General features: G+C 36.9%; 1 protein-coding gene across 10 annotated transcripts in view; it reads right to left on the reverse strand.

Moving 5' to 3' along the window:
- Nucleotides 1-19386, reverse strand: part of DMD (dystrophin) — a 2259748-nt gene that overhangs the window by 2101951 nt on the left and 138411 nt on the right. The window lies entirely within an intron of this gene.

Below are 19386 nucleotides of genomic sequence, written 5' to 3' on the forward strand. Positions count from 1 at the left end.
CTGCAAAAATCAAAATGGCTGCCTGAAATTCGACACATTAGGCCAACTTCCCCCATTGTGCTTAAAGCACTTGGCTGGTAAATCAAGGGGGAACAACTATTTCTTCCCTGAGGAAGGAGGGAATAAATCTTTTATTGAGGACCTGCTACATGATATACACTTTATGTCACTCAATGCTTCCAGCAATATTATGATTTAGGGAATATTTTTTTCACTTCTCAGGAAAGAAGTGCAAAGAAGTAGAAATAACATGGACTGGAGAATCAGCTATACTTGCATTTGAAATCTGGATTAACCTCTAAATAGTTCTTACAAAGACATTTAAACTCTTTTAGCCTCAGTTTCATTGTTGATTAAACAGGGAAACATTGCTTTCTATTGTGGATGGGCAAATATTCATTCTGCTCTGTTTTACAATTAAATTTCATATGAAAGGCATAAATACAAGAAATATTTATCATTTAACTTATTGCATATTATATTCCAGACTTTATCATATGCTAAGATTTTTCATAGGTTATCTCATTTGATCCTCATAGCAACCAGGTGTGGAGAGGGCAGGATTTTTTCCCCAGGATTTTACAGGTGAGGAAATTAAGCTTGGAGAGACAAGGAAACCTGTCTACAGTCTTAAAAAGATTAAGCGACAGAACTGGAACCAGCCATTTGATACTGTCATTCTAGAGAGCCTTCTGTACAGGCATCTGAGGAAGATGAAAGAGTGACAAAAATAACAGCTTACGTTTAATGAGTATTTAAGTTATGTCAGACTCTATTATAATCACATTTCTTGAGTCAACCCATTTATTTCATACTCAAAATTTATGAGAACAGTACACTGATTATCATTATTTTACAGATGTGGAAACTGATGTGCACATTATTTAATGAATATATGGTTGAGCCGGAATTTGAACTGTAGAGCCCTTTACCACTCCCACATGCTGAGTTTAGGTCTACTTTGCCATTAACAGTTCTGAGGTCCTGGGCATATCACTTAATACCTTGCTGGCCTCTTGTCTTTATCCATGAAATGTTGGTATGGATTGTCTAATTTTAAGAGCTGTAGAATTTTAAGAGCTGACAGAGATCTAGAAGTGTATTAGATTACATTTATAAACTTAAAACTCTCTGTTTAATGCACTTCACAAATGCAGCTCTTCCAAAGTAGCCACCCTTCAAATTCTCATTTTGCCTCCATCATTCAATCTTTTAAATCAATCTTCCTCTTCTTGTTCTTTGCTCATTATCCATTTATCTCTTACTTCCTGAACATCCACTAGGAGCAAGGTGCAGCTTCCACCTTGCATTTCTCCTCCCATAAAGATTAACCTAACCCTACTGATTTTCAACTGCACAGCCTAAGCCAACCCCTTCTCCATACCCATTCCACCCCTTGCCAAGATTCTTGTGTCTGAGTAACCATGTTACCTAGTCTAGTTTTGCAAGAGTCAAGTGTTACATCCTGTTTCCATTCAGCATTTTTTTCACTTCAAGATTTCTAATCTGGAGGATTCTGTTTCTGAATTAGACCTGAACTAATTCCAGCTGTCAAGTGGTTTGTGTCCTGAAACTTCCCCCGAGTCAGAAGAACAAATATTTTGTATAAATAGAAACTCAAATGCAATAAGTTAGGGAGTTGATATAAATAAGAGGGAACTGCCATTAGAAGTGTCTAGAAGATGCCGTTATCTACATGGGCTTCATGGTTTCAGCAGACAGCAGGCACGCAGGCATTGAAAGCTAAGTATGTAAGTTTGTGTGTGGAAGAGAGAGAAAGAGAGATGGAGAGAGACAGGTGTTGATGAAATAGACCATTTGTGAATAGAAGTGGAACAATACCAAAAACAAATGTCATTCATTTTCATTTAGTATGGCACTGATAAATTTTGTTAATATTATAATTTGTTGATACATTCCATCACTCTCTATTATCCATATCCAACAAACACATGCCCTTAGGCTAACTGTTCTTCCAAATAAAAGCAATAACCTAGGATTTCAAACTGAATTCTCAATGGCATATCATCCACTAATACATAAACTTACACATGTATTTTATAAATGTATATACATGCTCATGCAATTTTTGTTTTTCTTTTCTATTATTCCATGTATTTTCCCAACTTTGAGTGGAGATATCTGCAGAACTATGAAGAGGATATCAAACAAGGAACATAAATTTCAATGGGACAGTTTAATATAATGGCTATATTTGAGCATTTTTCTGTGCAAGTTGTTATGGCAAAAAGTATGAGTGGAGTTATTGTTTTCCAGAACCTACCTAGTATGATCAAAACAGAGTACAGAATCGAGATATTGAAAACCAGAAGAAACCATCAGATTTCCAAAGGCATAAAAGTTAAGATAGGGACATAAAAATAAAGTTTAATCATCTTCCTGAACAATTTCAATTACATTAAAATCTCTCTCCTTTCTTTTTCTCTACCTTTCTCTCTTAAAAGATAAACTAAAGGAAAGTTCTAGTTGATAATACATTAAATGACAAGTATGGTGTGGCAATTCTGGTTTCTTATTAAGACTCTATCATGGGTCAGAGTTTCTACTAACAGAGCTTGAGACAAGGATACTTGCAAAAGTGATATATTGGGGAAGTACTCAAAGGAGAAGGGGTGTGAATATCAGCACAGGGCAGGGGGAAAACTAAACAAGGATGGGATCCCAGTTAGACATCAATTTCAACACAATCCCAGAGGGAACTCTGGAGCACAAAGTGCACCACAGAGTTGGTCCCACCTTGTGGCAAAGGGCTTTTGTGCTCTCCCATCAGTCAGCTTCAAGGTAACAACTCAGTGACATGGATGTATGCCCACAGAGAATGGGAATCAGAATGATTAAAAGTATTTTAGTAGAGATTTAAATGAAGCTTTCAACATGAATCACTACAAAAGGAAGAACTAGCATCTTCTGACATGTTGGCTATAAGGGAAAGTAAGCAAAAGTAACCTGTGGGATTTGAGGGACACTTGCTGAAAGGAGCTGACTTAACTCAACTTGGACCTACACTATTTTCACTATTCTGCCTTCCTTCCTTCCTTCTGCCACCTGGTAAAAGACTGGAGGTCCAGCAGCCAACTTAGACCATATGGTAACATGGAGGATGGGGTGCATCCCAGCAAGATAGAAAGTCCAGGTACCTGAGGACTATGGCTCTGCTCTGCCAGGCAACATACTGCTTATAACCAAACCTCTCTCATGTGACAGAGCAATAAATCTCTCTTACTAAACACACCACCATTTTGAGTTTTCTGTTACATGCAGCCAATGCCAGTCTGAACCAATGTAATCATTTTTTCATACTCAAATGTAAAATTTACCATTATTACTTTTTGCTCATCCTCAAATTTCCCCAAACCAGTAATTCAGTAAAGCACATTGTCAAAAGATCATGCTGTTATTTTTAAAACAAATGGCTTATAAAATGTTAAAATCTAACTAGACAAAAATCTCATAAATTAACACAAACATGTAGCACGTTTTCATTACAGAAGTGCAGATTACATTGGACTGCTCTGCCATAATAAAGATCCCTTTCTTTCTTTCAAGTGAAAACCATCATGTAACTTTTACTGTTGTATTTATCTGAAAAGTGCCGATTCTCTTTTCTAAGTCACTTTAGTCTCTGAATGTAAGGTATTCATTACCACTGAGAAAAACAGAATGTTGAGGGTCACATGATACAGGCAGATGAGTTTTCAACTCAAGGTGAGTCACTGGACCCTCGGGCAGACAAATAGTGGTTATTGCCAAATTCAAGGCCTATAGCCTTGAAATAAGGAGACATGACTATGATTAAATTTTATCCTTGAAAGGTACTTTATACTCTAACACATAGGCTATATCTCATTAAAATTGTAACAGAGTAAGAAAAGCTGACTTCAGAAATAGTTATGGAAAACTGGAGTGCAGCCTGAAGTTATCTAATATAATCCAGTATAGGAGCATAAAGATTTTAAATCAGGTGATAATCATGTGCTTTCAAAGGACAGAAATTTTAAAACAGTAACTTGCCAGTTGCTAAATGGGGAGTTTAAAGTAACTATCAGAGTAATCAGTGTTGGATATTGAAATATGAGATTTAATTTGGATTTTCAGATGATAAACTTATCAGGAAAAGGAGGTTACTGTAGAAATGTTACTATACAACTCCCACATTTATGTGCCTAATTTAGAAACTGAATAAAAGGTAGTAGATGATGCAAAGATTCTAGAATGATCCAGTAGTCAAAAATAAAGCAAATCAGCATACTAAAACTATTACAATCTCAGAAATATATTCTCATGTAAAAAAAGTACCACATTCCTCTCCTCCACTGTTAATTATTCTGAAGAAGTCACCTGTGCAAACATCTAAATAATATATAATCAAACAAACAAATCTTCTGGAGTAATCATATTCATCACACACTTTTTAAGGGAAAACAAATACGGTTCTGTTTATATAAATTTAATACTTGAGTAACTTCCCCAAACAATTTATTCCACCTCCAAATATTTTCTGTATGAGCAAAATACTTTCTTGTATTCCTGGACTACAGAAATCATTACCAGAGACAGAAGGATATCTATTTGCAATTATTAGAAGCTAATATTTGTTTTGTATCTTTGAGGGTTATTGAGCACATGCTCATTCACACATATAGTATTGGGCATACAGTGTAAACTAGTGTTTTATGTTTGCTATCCATTTTACCTTCTTCTTCATTATCTTGTTTGTCTTGACCTACCCCTCTGCTCCTCTCTGAAGGTGTTGGGTAGGGTTTTCCTCACTTCTGCTTTGAGAGTGGGCACATGATGGAACCTGTCCATTCAAAACACTGCATTCCCAAACTGTTGACTGAGTCAGGAATGTGTAGGTGATTTCATCTGAGTCAATCAGAGCTCATACTAGGCTTTCTTTTTATTTTCTGTTCAAATTGAGGTTCAATAATATAAGCCTGAGGCTAATGCAGGTGCCATATTGACAGAGAATGTCCCAGAAGAGACTGGAAAGCAATAGGAGAGGGTGAGAGAGGTACTGAACCAGATAGCATCAATTGAGGTCTTGAATGTAATTGAGCCTGAAGTCATATCTCTTCACTTTCTAGTTATATGACATAGTAAAGCTTTTTTTTCTTAAAACTAGTTTGCTAGTTTTTTTATTACTTATAACTGAAATATTTCTGACCTACTCTCATGTACGTATGTCAGCTACTCTCATTTATCAAGACTAAGAGATAGAAACATAGATTCTAACGATGAAATTGACTAAAGTGAAATTGATCCAATTATTCAAACTACTGGCACTTCAGTTTACTTTATGAAAAGTGAGGAAGTTGGGTTACATGACCAGTACTTTTTTTTTCCAGATCTAAACTCACTGTGTCCATCAAGTGATTTTGATGAATGAGCAATTGGAGGCATTTAATCTGGAAGCAAGTTAGATTCAACTTGGTTTCTTTATAACCCCAGGCCTGAGATATAATCAAAACTATAAAAAAATATGACTGGTTTCTATGTCAGTCAGTGGGTATCATTTTATAGTCAATTTATTTCAGGAGCAAAGCAATTAAAACATAGCTAACTATAGGGCCAGTTGGTAAACCTGGGTCTAGGCTCAACACGGATGCTGTGGTATATAATAGCAAGGGCTATGAAACGAGAAGTCTGAGTTTTGAAGCTTAGCACTGAGTCAGAATTCTTTATCTGTAAAATAGCAATAAAAATAGCTTCTGCAAAGGCTTGTCCTGAGAATGTACTCATTATATATTTAAACTTCTCACCACAGTACTTGGCACAAAGTAAGTGCTCAAAATATGCTGTATGTTATTATTATCTGCAGAACTATTACATGACCAAAGTGCCTGAAATAATGTAATTCCCACAGGCATGAACATTAACCCACAGATGTTTTGAAAAATACTATGTGGAAATTGACTCAAAAAAAAAAAACCCTCTCAGCATATTAGCTCCATTCAATCTTTTTGAGATCCTGCTTATGACTGCCAACCCAATATTTTCTACACTTTCTCATACATTGCTTGTCAGTTCTGGCCAGGAAAATAAATAAATAAATAAATGCCCATCTGGCAGAGGACTTCTTCACCTATATATGCACGAGTAATGCCAATTGTTTCTAACATGCATTCCCCAGATGCAATAATTAGCCTCTATTTACAGCTAAACCACTGATTACTGTGGAAAATATTGTCAGCAAACCATAGCTCAAAATGTACTGCTGTGAAAGGCAATTTAAAAAAAACACAACAAAACAAGACCCAGAACATAATCCAAAACAGAAGTCATATCTTTGATAGATCCATAGAAAGAAAGGCTGTACTTATTTTCATTTGATGAAGAGATACGCCTTCCATATAATGAAAACATTTAAAACTACTCACTTCTAATTCTTAGTCAAGCTGGCAAACTTAGGAAATAGTGATTTAATCACATGTCAATAACAGCAAGCAGAAAATAATAGGAAAGAAGAACACTCTGCAACTGATATCCCAGGAAGAATATTGTCCTAATTTGCATAAAGATATTAGTCATACTTTAATACATTTAGAAGATGCAATAATTAAATAATATGTGCACTCAATTCATACAACTAGCTTGCATAAGAAAGAAATCTATCAAGGAAAATATGCCAATAGAAAACTAGATTTCTGTGATTAAAATAATTTTATAAGACAAACAGTAAACATTTAAAGAAGGCCTAGAATCTGAACCTTTAAGAAAAATGCAGTATTTCAATTTACAGTACTTTTAAAGAAATTAGGAATGAGTTTTTCCTGCAAAAATGTTTGTAATCCAAATTCTAGTGTCAATCTGAATATCCTAGAATATAAAGAATGTAGCTGTGATATTTTTATATAATGATGTAAGAGGCAACTGTTTGTAGGAATCAAAACACTATTTCATGAATATTTACAAAAGTGGATTTAAATCTCTTAAATTCTACTAAAGCAAATCAGGAAATAACATTTTCATTAGCTACTTAAACAGGGGATTTGTTGCTTTGATAATTAAAAAAAAAGCCTTTGGTGGCAATAGCTCTAAATGGGCTCAAGGAAAATATATTCTATGGGCAAGGAGGGGTTTTTAAGAGAGAAGTAGGAAAATTTCCTATGATCCAAGTGATCTATTGGAATGGAAGTCTGAAATTACCTTCAGCAGTGTTGACAAGTAAACTCAGCACTTTCTTCCTCAATAGATGCACACTCAAGCCCACTGACCCTCAGCTCTTTGCCAAAGCCAAGGAGAAAGACATCCAGTTCCCACATAGCTGTGCCTCTGGTGGTCACTACAAAGGGGCCAGGCTCCACTATTTTCAGGTTTGGGGTAGGTGCTCAGCTGAAGCTCAGAAGCACCACAAGAGCATGTGCTGAGAACATGGAGACTTCAGAGTTGTACCAGGGTTCTACCAGCCTCCTGTCTGCCTGCCTACAGACAGAGACCTTCTGCTCTCTTGGTTTCCAAACCACCTGTGGCTTCCATCATCTTGCTCAAAGGTCTCCATTTCTGTGCCTTTCACAGTCCCTCTCTTGTTTAAATTTTACAGCTGTTAGCTCTAGACCTTGAAACCATGAGGTTTTCCTTCCTAGTACCTACATTTGAGGGGAAAAAAAATGAGATTCACTCTGCAGCTGCTTCCATGAAGAGAACAGTGGGCTTAATTTCCTCATAATATGTCCTTCATGTCATTAAGCCCTAAGTCATGGTCAGTGCTACCACAGTGCCGAAAAATAAGAGGAAAGCAAATGCTTATGATAGGAAGCATGTCAGGGAAAACAATTGATGTGGAAAGGAGAAAGAAATAGACTATTGTGTTTTGATAGTTTAAAGGAAGCTCGGAAGCCTAATATTCAACAGTGTGCATTATCTTACCTTTGTTGAGTACTGATACAGAAGGCTAATATGTCCCCAAGCGCGCATGTGTGCAATTTCACTCTGCTAGCATAATCTCAATGGGTTTGTGTAATTTCCAGGTGGAAAGCTGTGTTCTAATGAAAGAAATTATTCTACATTATGCCTTGCTTTCTCCCCATAGCTCTTTGTAATTTGTAAAGTGAAGTATCTGCACATATTTATATTATACCCTAAGGTGTTGCTATCAAAACAGTAGTAAAAAATATGCTGCTCTTTTTTTTCAAATGTTTTCATGTGAACTCAAATGATGAACTTTTATATATGAAATCCAATTTTAAGAAACAAAGTACAATTAGAAAATGAAAGAGACAAGGCTGACCCAGCAAGAAACAGAAAATCTGAGTAGACCAATTACCAGCAACGAAATTGAACTGGTAATCAAAAAACTACCAAAGAACAAAACCCTTGGACCAGATGGCTTCACTGCTGAATTTTATCAAACATTTAGTGAAGACCGAATACCCATCCTCCTTAAAGTTTTCTGAAGAGTAGAAGAAGAGGGAATACTTTCAAACTCATTCTATGAGGCCAGCATCACTCTAATACCAAAACCAGGCAAAGACACCACAAAAAAAGAAAATTACAGACCAATATCCCTGATGAACGTAGATGCAAAAATACTCAACAAAATATTAGCAAACTGAATTCAAAAATACATCAAAAGGATCAGCTATCATGATCAAGTAGGGTTTATTCCAGGGATGCAAGGATGGTACAACATTTTAAAACCGATCAAAATCATCCACCACATCAACAAAAAGAAGGACAAAAACCACATGATCATCTCCATAGATGCTGAAAAAGCATTCGACAAAATTCAACATCCATTGATAAAAACTCTCAACAAAATGGGTGTAGAGGGCAAGTACCTCAACATAATAAAGGCCATATATAACAAACCCACAGCCAACATTATACTTAACAGTGAGAAGCTGAAAGCTTTCCTTTTAAGATCAGGAACAGGACAAGGATGCCCAGTCTCTCCACTTCTATTCAACATAGTACTGGAGGTCCTAGCCACGGCAATCAGACAACACAAAGAAATAAAAGGCATCCTGATTGGCAAGGAAGAAGTTAAACTGTCCCTGGTTGTAGATGACATGATATTTTACATAAAAAACCCTAAAGAATCTACTCCAAAACTCCTAGATCTAATATCTGAATTCAGCAAAGATATGGGATACAAAATTAATACACAGAAATCTGTTGCATTCCTATACACTAACGATGAACTAGCAGAAAGAGATATCAGGAAAACAATTCCATTCACAGTTGCATCAAAAAGAATAAAATACCTAGGAATAAACACAACCAAGGAAGAGAAAGACCTATAGTCTGAAAATTACAAGACACTCACGAGAGAAATTAAAGAAAATACCAATAAATGGAAACACATCTGTGCTCATGGATGGGAGGAATTAATATTGTCAAAATGACCATCTTGCCTAAAGCAATCTACAGATTCAATGCAATTCCTATCATAATACCAACAGCATTCTTCAATGAACTAGAGCAAATCGTTCTAAAATTCATATGGAACCACAAAAGACCCCAAATAGCCAAGCAATCCTGAGAAGGAAGAATTAGGCTGGGGGTATTATACTCCCCAATTTCAAGCTCTACTACAAAGCCACAGTAATCAAGACAATTTGGTACTGGCACAAGAACAGAACCATAGACCAATGGAACAGACTAGAGAGCCCAGATATAAACCCAACCATATATGGTCAATTAATATACGATAAAAGAGCCATGGACATGCAATGGGGAAATGACTGCCTCTTCAACAACTGGTGTTGGTAAAACTGGGCAGCTCCATGCAAGAGAATGAAACTGGATCATTGCTTAACCCCATACAAAGAAGTAAACTCAAAATGGAAGAAAGACCTGAATGTAAGTCATGAAACCATAAAACTCTTAGAAGACAACATAGGCAAACATCTCCTGAATATAAGCATGAGCAACTTCTTCCTGAATGCAAGTAAGGGAAACAAAAGCAAAAATGAACTCATGGGACTATATCAAAGTAAAAGGTTTCTGTACAGAAAGGACACCATCAATGGAACAAAAAGGCATACTACAGTATGGGAGAATGTATTTGTAAATGACGTATCCGACAAGGGGTTAACACCCAAAATATATAAAGAACTCACATGACCCAACACTGAAAAAGCAAATAACCCAATTAAAAAGTGGGCAGAGGATATGAAGAGACAATTCTCCAAAGAAGAAATTTAGATGGCCAACAGACACATGAAAAGATGCTCCACATCACTAATAATCAGGGAAACGCAAATTAAAACCACAATGAGATCACCTCACACCAGTACGGATGGCCAGCATCGAAAAGACTAAGAACAACAAATGCTGGTGAGGATGCAGAGAAAGTGGAACCCTCCGACACTGCTGGTGGGAATGTAAGCTAATTCAATCATCGTGAAAAGCAATATGGAGGTTTCTCAAAAAACTAAAAATAGAAATACCATTTGACCCGAGAATCCCACTCCTTGGAATTTACCCAAAGAATACAACTTCTCAGACTCAAAAAGACATATGCACCCCTATGTTTATGGCAGCACTTTTTACAATAGCCAAGATATGGAAGCACCCTAAGTGTCCATCAGTAGATGAATGGATAAAGAAGAGGTGGTACATATACACATGGAATACGATTCAGCCATAAGAAAGAAACAAATCCTACCATTTGCAGCAACATGGATGCAGCTGGAGAATATTATGCCCAGTGAAATAAGCCAGGCCAAGAAAGGTAAGTGCCAAATGATTTCCCTCATTTGTGGAGTATAACAACGAAGCAAAAGTGAAGGAACAAAATAGCAGCAGATTCACAGACTCTAAGGGACTAGCAGTTACCAAAGGGGAGGGGTGTGGGAGGGCTGGTCAGGAGGGAGGGAGAAGGGGATTGAGGGGTATTATGTTTAGTACACATGGTGTGGAGGGTTCACGGGGAAAACAGTGTAGCAGCACAGAGGAGCCAAACAATTAATCTGTGGCATCTTACTACACTGATGGACAGTGACTCCATTGGGGTATGGGTGGGGACTTGATAATATGGGTAAATGTAGTAACCACATTGTTTTTTCATGTGAAACCTTCATGAGAGTGTATATCAACAATACTTTAATAAAAAATTTTTAAAAAATGAAAGAGGTCAAATAAAAGCAAAACCAAACTTAGACTTTACAGAATTGTTTTATCTCCGCATGAAGTCATTTCAAATAATGGCTTAATTGTGTGAAATAATTATGTAGAAAATACTTTTTAATGTGTCCTTATAAATGTAATTTCATATGCCTAAAGTGAAAAATAAAAAAGTAATAATGGAAGGAAAACTGGTATTTTAATTCCTATTTTAATTTTTAATCCCCATAATCACAACCCAAATTCAATATGGCAGATACAATTGCAAGGAGCCATTCTCAGTAAACCAGTATTGTGCAGAGATCAGTCTGGTTAATAATGAAATAACCCTCATGAATGGGGGTAATATTTGCCAAAAGAATCTCTTTTATCTTCCTCTTGGGCCAGTAATTGGAAATATACTGCAAAACTAAAAGAGGCAATCCTACAAAATGAGATGGTTGTTGTGTCTCTACAACATTTAAAAAAATATTTTTAAATGTATTAGTTACATATATGTGCAAACACTCAAACTAAGGAGCAAATTCTAGAGCAGACTTAAAAATCTCACATCTGCCACTTAATAGTTATGTGACCTTGAGAACGTTATTTCAATTTTGGGGGCTTTAGTTTTTCATCTCTAAAATGGGGGTGATTCTTTCCTCATGGTCTGGTTATGAGCACTAAGCGAGGCACATGTATTTGCACTCACCCAGGGTTCACTTACCCTTATGTTGTTAGTATATTCTCTCCCTTAGCAATCATGTTCTCATCTATAATTTCAACTACCAGCACCATGTGGATGATTCCCAAATATTTTGCTCTTGGTCTAAATCTTTTCTTAGCTCCAGGCCTCCATCTTTAAAAAACTGTATTATATACCCAACTGGATATTCCCTTAACATTTCTAAGTTAATGTCTCAGAACAAACAACTCTTTTCCCATTGCTCTCTAATTTGGTATTATTCCTGGTTTCTCTGCTTCTCCTAATGTGATCACAATCTTCCCAATTATCCAGGCTGATCAGCTGTTTTTAAGAATCCAAAAATAGATTTCACAAAACACTACATACATGGCTTTTATTGGCTTTATATGAAAGGAGTTCCAGGGTGAAATCAGTTGGGGGAACTGGGTTTCAAAGTTATCTTTACTGCAGGATTTCAAAGCACCTTGCATATGTACTAAGAAACTCTAAGAAGGGGACGTAATAGGCAGCATTTTTCTAACTGATCTGGCTGCAGAAATCTTTTCTTGAGGGATGGGGAAAAACAGAGGGAGCGCACATGGAATAATGAGTGTTCCATAGAGCACTGTGTGAGGATTACTATCATGATGTTTGCTATTACTGTTCCCTTTTCATCTCTTACAATTTATTGACCACTTATTACCAAATAATTTTGATTTGCCTTATTGAATCCCTGGTTCATTCGGAGTCACTTCACCTATAAGTGTAGTCTAGTCAAGAACTACATGCAAACTTTCCATCTACTACTTTTTCTTCTTTTGTCATCTCAAGCTCTCAATTTTATATCTTCCTTAGAACTGAGATTTATTTTGATGACAGAGGTACAAAGATGTGTAAGACATCTCTCTTGTCATAGAAATCATGGGCAATGGGAATAAACAAACAGAGTTCAAATATACTCAAATACTACTGGCACAGATATGCCACATAAGTGTTTAAAAAAAGAAATTGCAATCAATGCTTGCTTACATGGGAAAGGTTAAGCCAGGATTTTCATGGAGGTGGGAACAGGATATTAGTCCAGGACCTTCTAAATGTTCTAAAAACTTTTTCTACATGGAAGCCTATTTCCTTCTCACCTTAAACTAAAAATAAAAATTAAATTAAAACTTTCATAATAAAATAGTCATTGGGGAAAGTGTGGAATGTACAGATAGGAATATTGAAATATCCCAGAGTGTAATCTCACCCTAGATCCATCCACTGCTAATTATGGGTGAAATTTTATTTTGGCTATCTGATATGTTCCCAAGTCAACAATTCCAAAGATTCGTCTTCCAGAGCTCAAATTTTCTTAAAATTATGCTAACAAAATATTCTAAAAGATTAAGAAAAAAAGAAGGTATGATATCTAAATTTAAAAATTCTTATCACCTCCTGTTCACATTTTGCCTTCATTTCCATATATCTTAAACATGTATATCAAAGCAATATCCTCATATAGCTTAAGCTGACTTCAAGTATACTTTATGTGGTGAAAAAACTTTAAATGGAATCTATTTCTTACATTTCAAAACAAGCATGTATAATAACTGACCATTTATTTAACATCATTGATGATTCAATCCCTATACACACATTGGAATATTTCTATGATACACATTGCTCATAACACACAGAGTATCCACCAATATTATTGCTAAGAGTAGAGACAGGACTCAAGATGTTAACACTTATTCTATAGTAATCACAAGGATCATTCCATAAATATTTCTTTCCCAACATTGCATCCATATTTCTTGACTTTTAAGGGTTTGCATTCTGCATTCTGTGAATAGGAATGCAAAAAAAATGGTAATAACTGATAATACACGGTAGCGAATAAGTAATTTCTACAATATAACTTCTGTTTTAGAGACGTAGGTGAGGCACCACAAACATCCAACTCAAAGTGAAAGAAATGTAGGAATTTCAGTTAGAGGAAGTTTAGTCAGAGGAAATTCAGTAATTTACCATGTGAAAAAGAGGAGAAAGGAGGCAAAGAAAGGCATACATACAAATGTAGAGATGAGGAGGATGGCATTTGTCTAGAAAAACAAAATAGTTTAGTATAGCTGAAACATGTGATGTACGGGGAGAGCAAGAGATGAGATTGTATGAACACACGGGCCTGGTTATGGAGCTTTTGAAATTTAATTATTTTAATTGTGGGAGTGATATTTCACTTACTAATTCTCTGGTCTTTTCTAACTTTCTTTGTTTTTTCTGAATATGTAAAATATTAGTAGATAGATGATTACTAGATAGATCATTAAAAAAAATTAGGTATGTCTATAAACATATGCTTATATGGACATCACATATGCATATACATAAGTAATTACATATATAAATATATAATTATTGAATAGTTACTCTGCAATCAAACTAATTATCACTCTTTTTATGAAGCTGTGGGGGTTCATGGAAGCAGTATAACATAACTCCTGACCCTCTTACACCACAGACTTTTTCTAACCATATTAGTAAATAAGTAGTGTAGTATGATGTGAAAATCACCAGCTATGAACCACCTGGCTTTTATTTAGTCTCAGCTTTTTATCTAACTTGCTTTGAAAACTAACACTTTCAATATCTGTAAAACAATGGGTTGGAAAATATTTTCTGGGCCCTTTCCAGCTGTGATAGTCTATGATCTTGTTATTTACCGTAGGGTGTCAAGCTAGTGAAGTAGCAGAACATAGACAAAATACCAGGTTTCCTTTGGCCATATCTATCTATCTATCTATCTATCTATCTATCTATCTATCTATCTATCTATCTATCTATCTATCTATCTATCTATCTAGATAGCTATTTATATCTTTTAAAATCTTCTATCATCTATCTATCATCTATCTATCATCTATCTATCTAGATAGCTATTTCTATCTTTTAAAATCTTCAATCTCCTTAATGCATTTCTTATTCTTTTTTTTCCACAATTCCAGCCCTTTTTTTTTTCTGACCACCTTCTTTTTACTCCCCTACAGTTCTTTTGTTCTCTGTTGCTTTGTGGTTACAAATTTCTGATTGTATCTTACACAAAGGATCTATTTGCCCTACAAACACACCTTCAGTACTCCTCATTAACTCAGGGGAAAAAATGTTCTTTCAAGTACCTGAATCCTAGCAGCTGTGGGGATTGCAAGACCATTTCCCAGGGATCCGATTGGTTCAGAGGAAGAGTGAGAAGAAAACCTCAGAGACCTGAGTCATTTTCTTCTTTCCCACATTCCACTCAAATGTCAATCTTTTACTGTCAAACCTGTTTTGACATGTTTCCTTTCACAGACTGAATTGCATCCCCCAAAATTATATGCTGAAATCGTAGCCCCCAGGAACTCAGAATGTAACTGTTTTTGGAGATAGGGTCTTTAAATAGGTTAAATGATGTCATTAAGGAGGGCCCTAAACTACTATGACTAGTGTGATTAGAAGGTGAGATTAAGACACAGATATGAACAGCAGAAAGAGCGAGAGAAGATAGAGAACATGGCCATCTACCTACAAGCCAAGGAGAAAGGCCTCAGAAGAAACCAACCCTATAAACACCCTAATCATATATTTCTTGTTATTAGAACAACAACAACAAAAAGAATCTGTAAGCATCCTTAAAAGGGGCTGTTTCCTTATATGCATTTAGATATGCATTTATTTATTTAAAAAGCATTAACTGAACACCTGCATCTTCCAAGCTCTATATTTATGTCTAGGTATAGGGTGGGGGAGCACAGCAATAACATGACACTGCCACCATAATCATGAAAAATGAAACATACCTCCGTGCCCACAAGGATTCTTGCCAATGGGTTTCAGCCCTGGGCAAGTTCACAAGGTATTCAATGAGACCAAAGAAATGATAGCAGAACATTCTGCTTTTTATTTTTAATTTTATTTTGGTATCATTAATCTACAATTACATGAAAGACATTATGTTTACTAGGCTCCCCCCTTCACCAAGTCCCCCCCACATCTCCATTCACAGTCACTGTCCATCAACACAGTAAGATGCTGTAAAATCACTACTTGTCTTGTCTGTGTTGCACAGCCCTACCCGTGCCCCCACCCCCACTATACATGCTAATCGTAATGCCCCCTTTCCTTTTTTCCCCCCCTAACCCTCCCTTCCCACCCATCCTCCCCAGTCCCTTTCCCTTTGGTAACTATTAGTCCATTCTTGGGTTCTGTGCTTCTGCTGCTGTTTTCTGCCTTCAGTTTTCTTTTGCTCTTATACTCCACATATGAGTGAAATCATTTGGTACTTGTCTTTCTCCGCCTGGCTTATTTCACTGAGAATAATACCCTCTAGCTCCATCCATGTTGTTGCGAATGGTAGGATTTGTTTTTTTCTTATGGCTGAGTAATATTCCATTGCGTATATGTACCACTTCTTTATCCATTCATCTACTGATGGACATTTAGGTTGCTTCCATATCTTGGCTATTGTAAATAGTGCAGGGATAAACATAGGGGTGCATCTCTCTTTTTCAAAGTGGAGTGCTCCATTCTTGGGGTAAATTCCTAGAAGTGGAATTTCTGGGTCAAATGGTATTTCTCTTTTAAGCATTTTGAGGAACCTCCATACTGCTTTCCACAATGGTTGAACTAATTTACATTCCCACCAGCAGTGTAGGAGGGTTCCCCTTTCTCCACATCCTCACCAACATTTGTTGTTGTTTGTCTTTTGGATGGTAGCCATCCTTACTGGTGTGAGATGATATCTCATTGTGGTTTTAATTTGCATTTCTCTGATGACAAGCGATGTGGAGGATCTTCTCATGTGTCTGTTGACCATCTGAATTTCTTCTTTAGAGAACTGTCTATTCAGCTCCTCTGCCCATTTTTTAAATTGGATTATTTGCTTTTTGCTTGTTGAGGTGTGTGAGCTCTTTATATATTTTGGATGTCAACCCTTTATCGGATCTGTCATTTACGAATGTATTCTCCCATACTGTAGGATACCTTTTTGTTCTATTGATGGAGTCCTTTGCTGTACAGAAGCTTTTCAGCTTGATATAGCCCCATTTGTTAATTTTTGCATTTGTTTCCCTTGCCTGGGGAGATATGTTCAAGAAGAGGTCACTCATGTTTATGTCTAAGAGATTTTTGCCTATGTTTTTCTCAAAGAGTTTTATGGTTTCATGACTTACATTCAAGTCTTTTATCCATTTTGAATTTACTTTTGTGTATGGGGTTAAACAGTGATCCAGTTTCATTCTCTTACATGTAGCTGTCCAGTTTTGCGAGCACCATCTGTTGAAGAGACTGTCGTTTCCCCATTGTGTGTCCATGGCCCCTTTATCGAATATTAGTTGACCAAATATGTTTGGGTTAATGTTTGGAGTCTCTATTCTGTTCCATTGGTCTGTGGCTCTGTTCTTGTGCCAGTACCAAATTGTCTTGATTACTGTGGCTTTGTAGTAGAGCTTGAAGTTGGGGAGTGAGATACCCAACCCCCCACTTTATTCTTCCTTTTCAGGATTGCTTTAGCTATTCGGGGTCTTTGGTGTTTCCATATGAATTTTTGAACTATTTGTTCCAGTTCATTGAAGAATGCTGTTGGTAGTTTGATAGGGATTGCATCGAATCTGTATATTGCTTTGGGCAGGATGGCCATTTTGATGATATTAATTCTTCCTAGCCGGCAGCATGGGATGAGTTTCCATTTGTTAGTGACCTCCTTAATTTCTCTTCAGAGTGTCTTATAGTTTTCAGGAGCAGAACATTCTTGAGTTGAGAGGGTTATACCCAACTTTATTCCCATGGTAACATGTCAATCATTATAATCCCGTCCACTCAGAGTGAATCTGCATGCAGCAAGCCGGTGTCTGCCTCTGGGCCTCTCAGCCCCTGCAGCCATCTCAGTCTCTGTCCTCGGTGCTGCCACCACTCCAGCCTCTGCTCTCCTGCAGCCTTGCAGCTGTGCCACCATGTCACCCAGACTACTGGGTGGAGCTCTCTATATAGAGTCAATAACAGTGTATTGTCCACACATGTGTAGTGAGCTAGCTGACAAGGGCCAGGCGGGAATCTGCCTACAGGAACCTTCACTTTCTCCACACAAGGAATTCGATTTTCAACCTTCAAGTAAGCAGACAAAATATAGCAAAAGCTGTTGCATATTTTGAATGAGCTGTGCCATGGGAACACTTTGAAATAGTATCTCCCCTTGACTGGTGGAGTGAAGGGAACTGGGGAGAAGGGGTTGGGAAAGCGTTTCTTATGGAGATGAAATGGAAATGAAGCTGTAAGTAATAAAATTTTCAGTAAGGAGAAAAAGTGCAAAGAGGGGGCCCTTTCAGGAAGACAGAGATCTGACAACATGAAATTGTGGTAGATTGGGAGCACCTACCTAGGACCCTCTGGCTAAAGGGGTAGGAGTAAAAGGTAGGAATGGTGAGAAAAGAGGCAGGAGCAGTATAGATAAAGTGAGGGTTCCTCTGGCCAGGATCCTCACCTGACCCTAAACTACTTGATGATGTAACTGGCCTGCTGCTAGGCTCCTGCTTCCACACCCTAGGCAATAAGCTATTATTGACTGAGTCACTATATAAAGAGCTCTGCCCATTGCTCTGGGGGAGGCAGAGAGGAAGGAGGATTACAGACCTACAGACTGTTGGATGCCAAATTAATTCTAGTGCTCGACCTGTTGTTGGGAGAACAAGCCAGGCAAAAAACCCTTTCACCCCAAGAACGTTCCATTTTTGTGCCTTGGTCTCACTGAATCCACAGTGAACTTGTCCGGGGCTGAAACCCATTGGCAAGACAAGCAGTAAGCTGGATCCAGATCACACATGGCCTTGAATGCTCCATGGAATTGACAGCTGTCTAGAGCAGGGAAAAATATTTTTCAATTTTTAGTTAAGGTTAATTTTAAACGTGTCACCTATAATAATCTCTTGGGATGAAGTTTTCCTACATTCATTTATAGTAATCAGTATCTTTCAGTGTGAGGGATTCCTAAGTGAATGTGAATTTTACCCAACTTCTAATTTCCTTTAGGAATCTAAACTCTTTCAATATTTTCTCAAGATGATAACTATAATCAAAGCAGAGAGCTTTATTTCATCTAACAAAGAATAGTCCTTCGCAGAGGAACTGCGAATACCCTAATTAATGATTATTCTAATTGCTTTCCCTGTTAGAAGACACTATTTCCTGTTCTGTATTTAGCCAGGATAAACAAACTATGGTATCACTATCCCTCTAGTCCAGGACACAAACTGTTTTATATACATGAAATGTTATTATAAAGTCCGCCTTACATTCCAAACCCAGCCTTCAGACAGGGCTACGAATAATGCCCCCCCAACCCCTGCCATGCTGGGTATCATACTTAAGTGTGTATGTGTGTTGTATTTCTGTGAGCTCAATTCATAACTGTACAACCTTACTGAAGAAAATAGCTAAATATTAAGTATAATTTTTGTCTTTTAAGTTAAATTAACATAACCATCTGAACATTTGAACATTTTTTTCTCTATGCATATAACCTTTCTGTCCAATTTCTAAAAGGATGTAAATACACAGTATGACCATATGTCTGCCCAAGTCAGAAACTAGGGAGTGAACACTGACATTTTTCTCTC

Source organism: Manis javanica, chromosome X, assembly GCF_040802235.1.
Source record: "Manis javanica isolate MJ-LG chromosome X, MJ_LKY, whole genome shotgun sequence".
Taxonomy (NCBI): domain Eukaryota; kingdom Metazoa; phylum Chordata; class Mammalia; order Pholidota; family Manidae; genus Manis; species Manis javanica.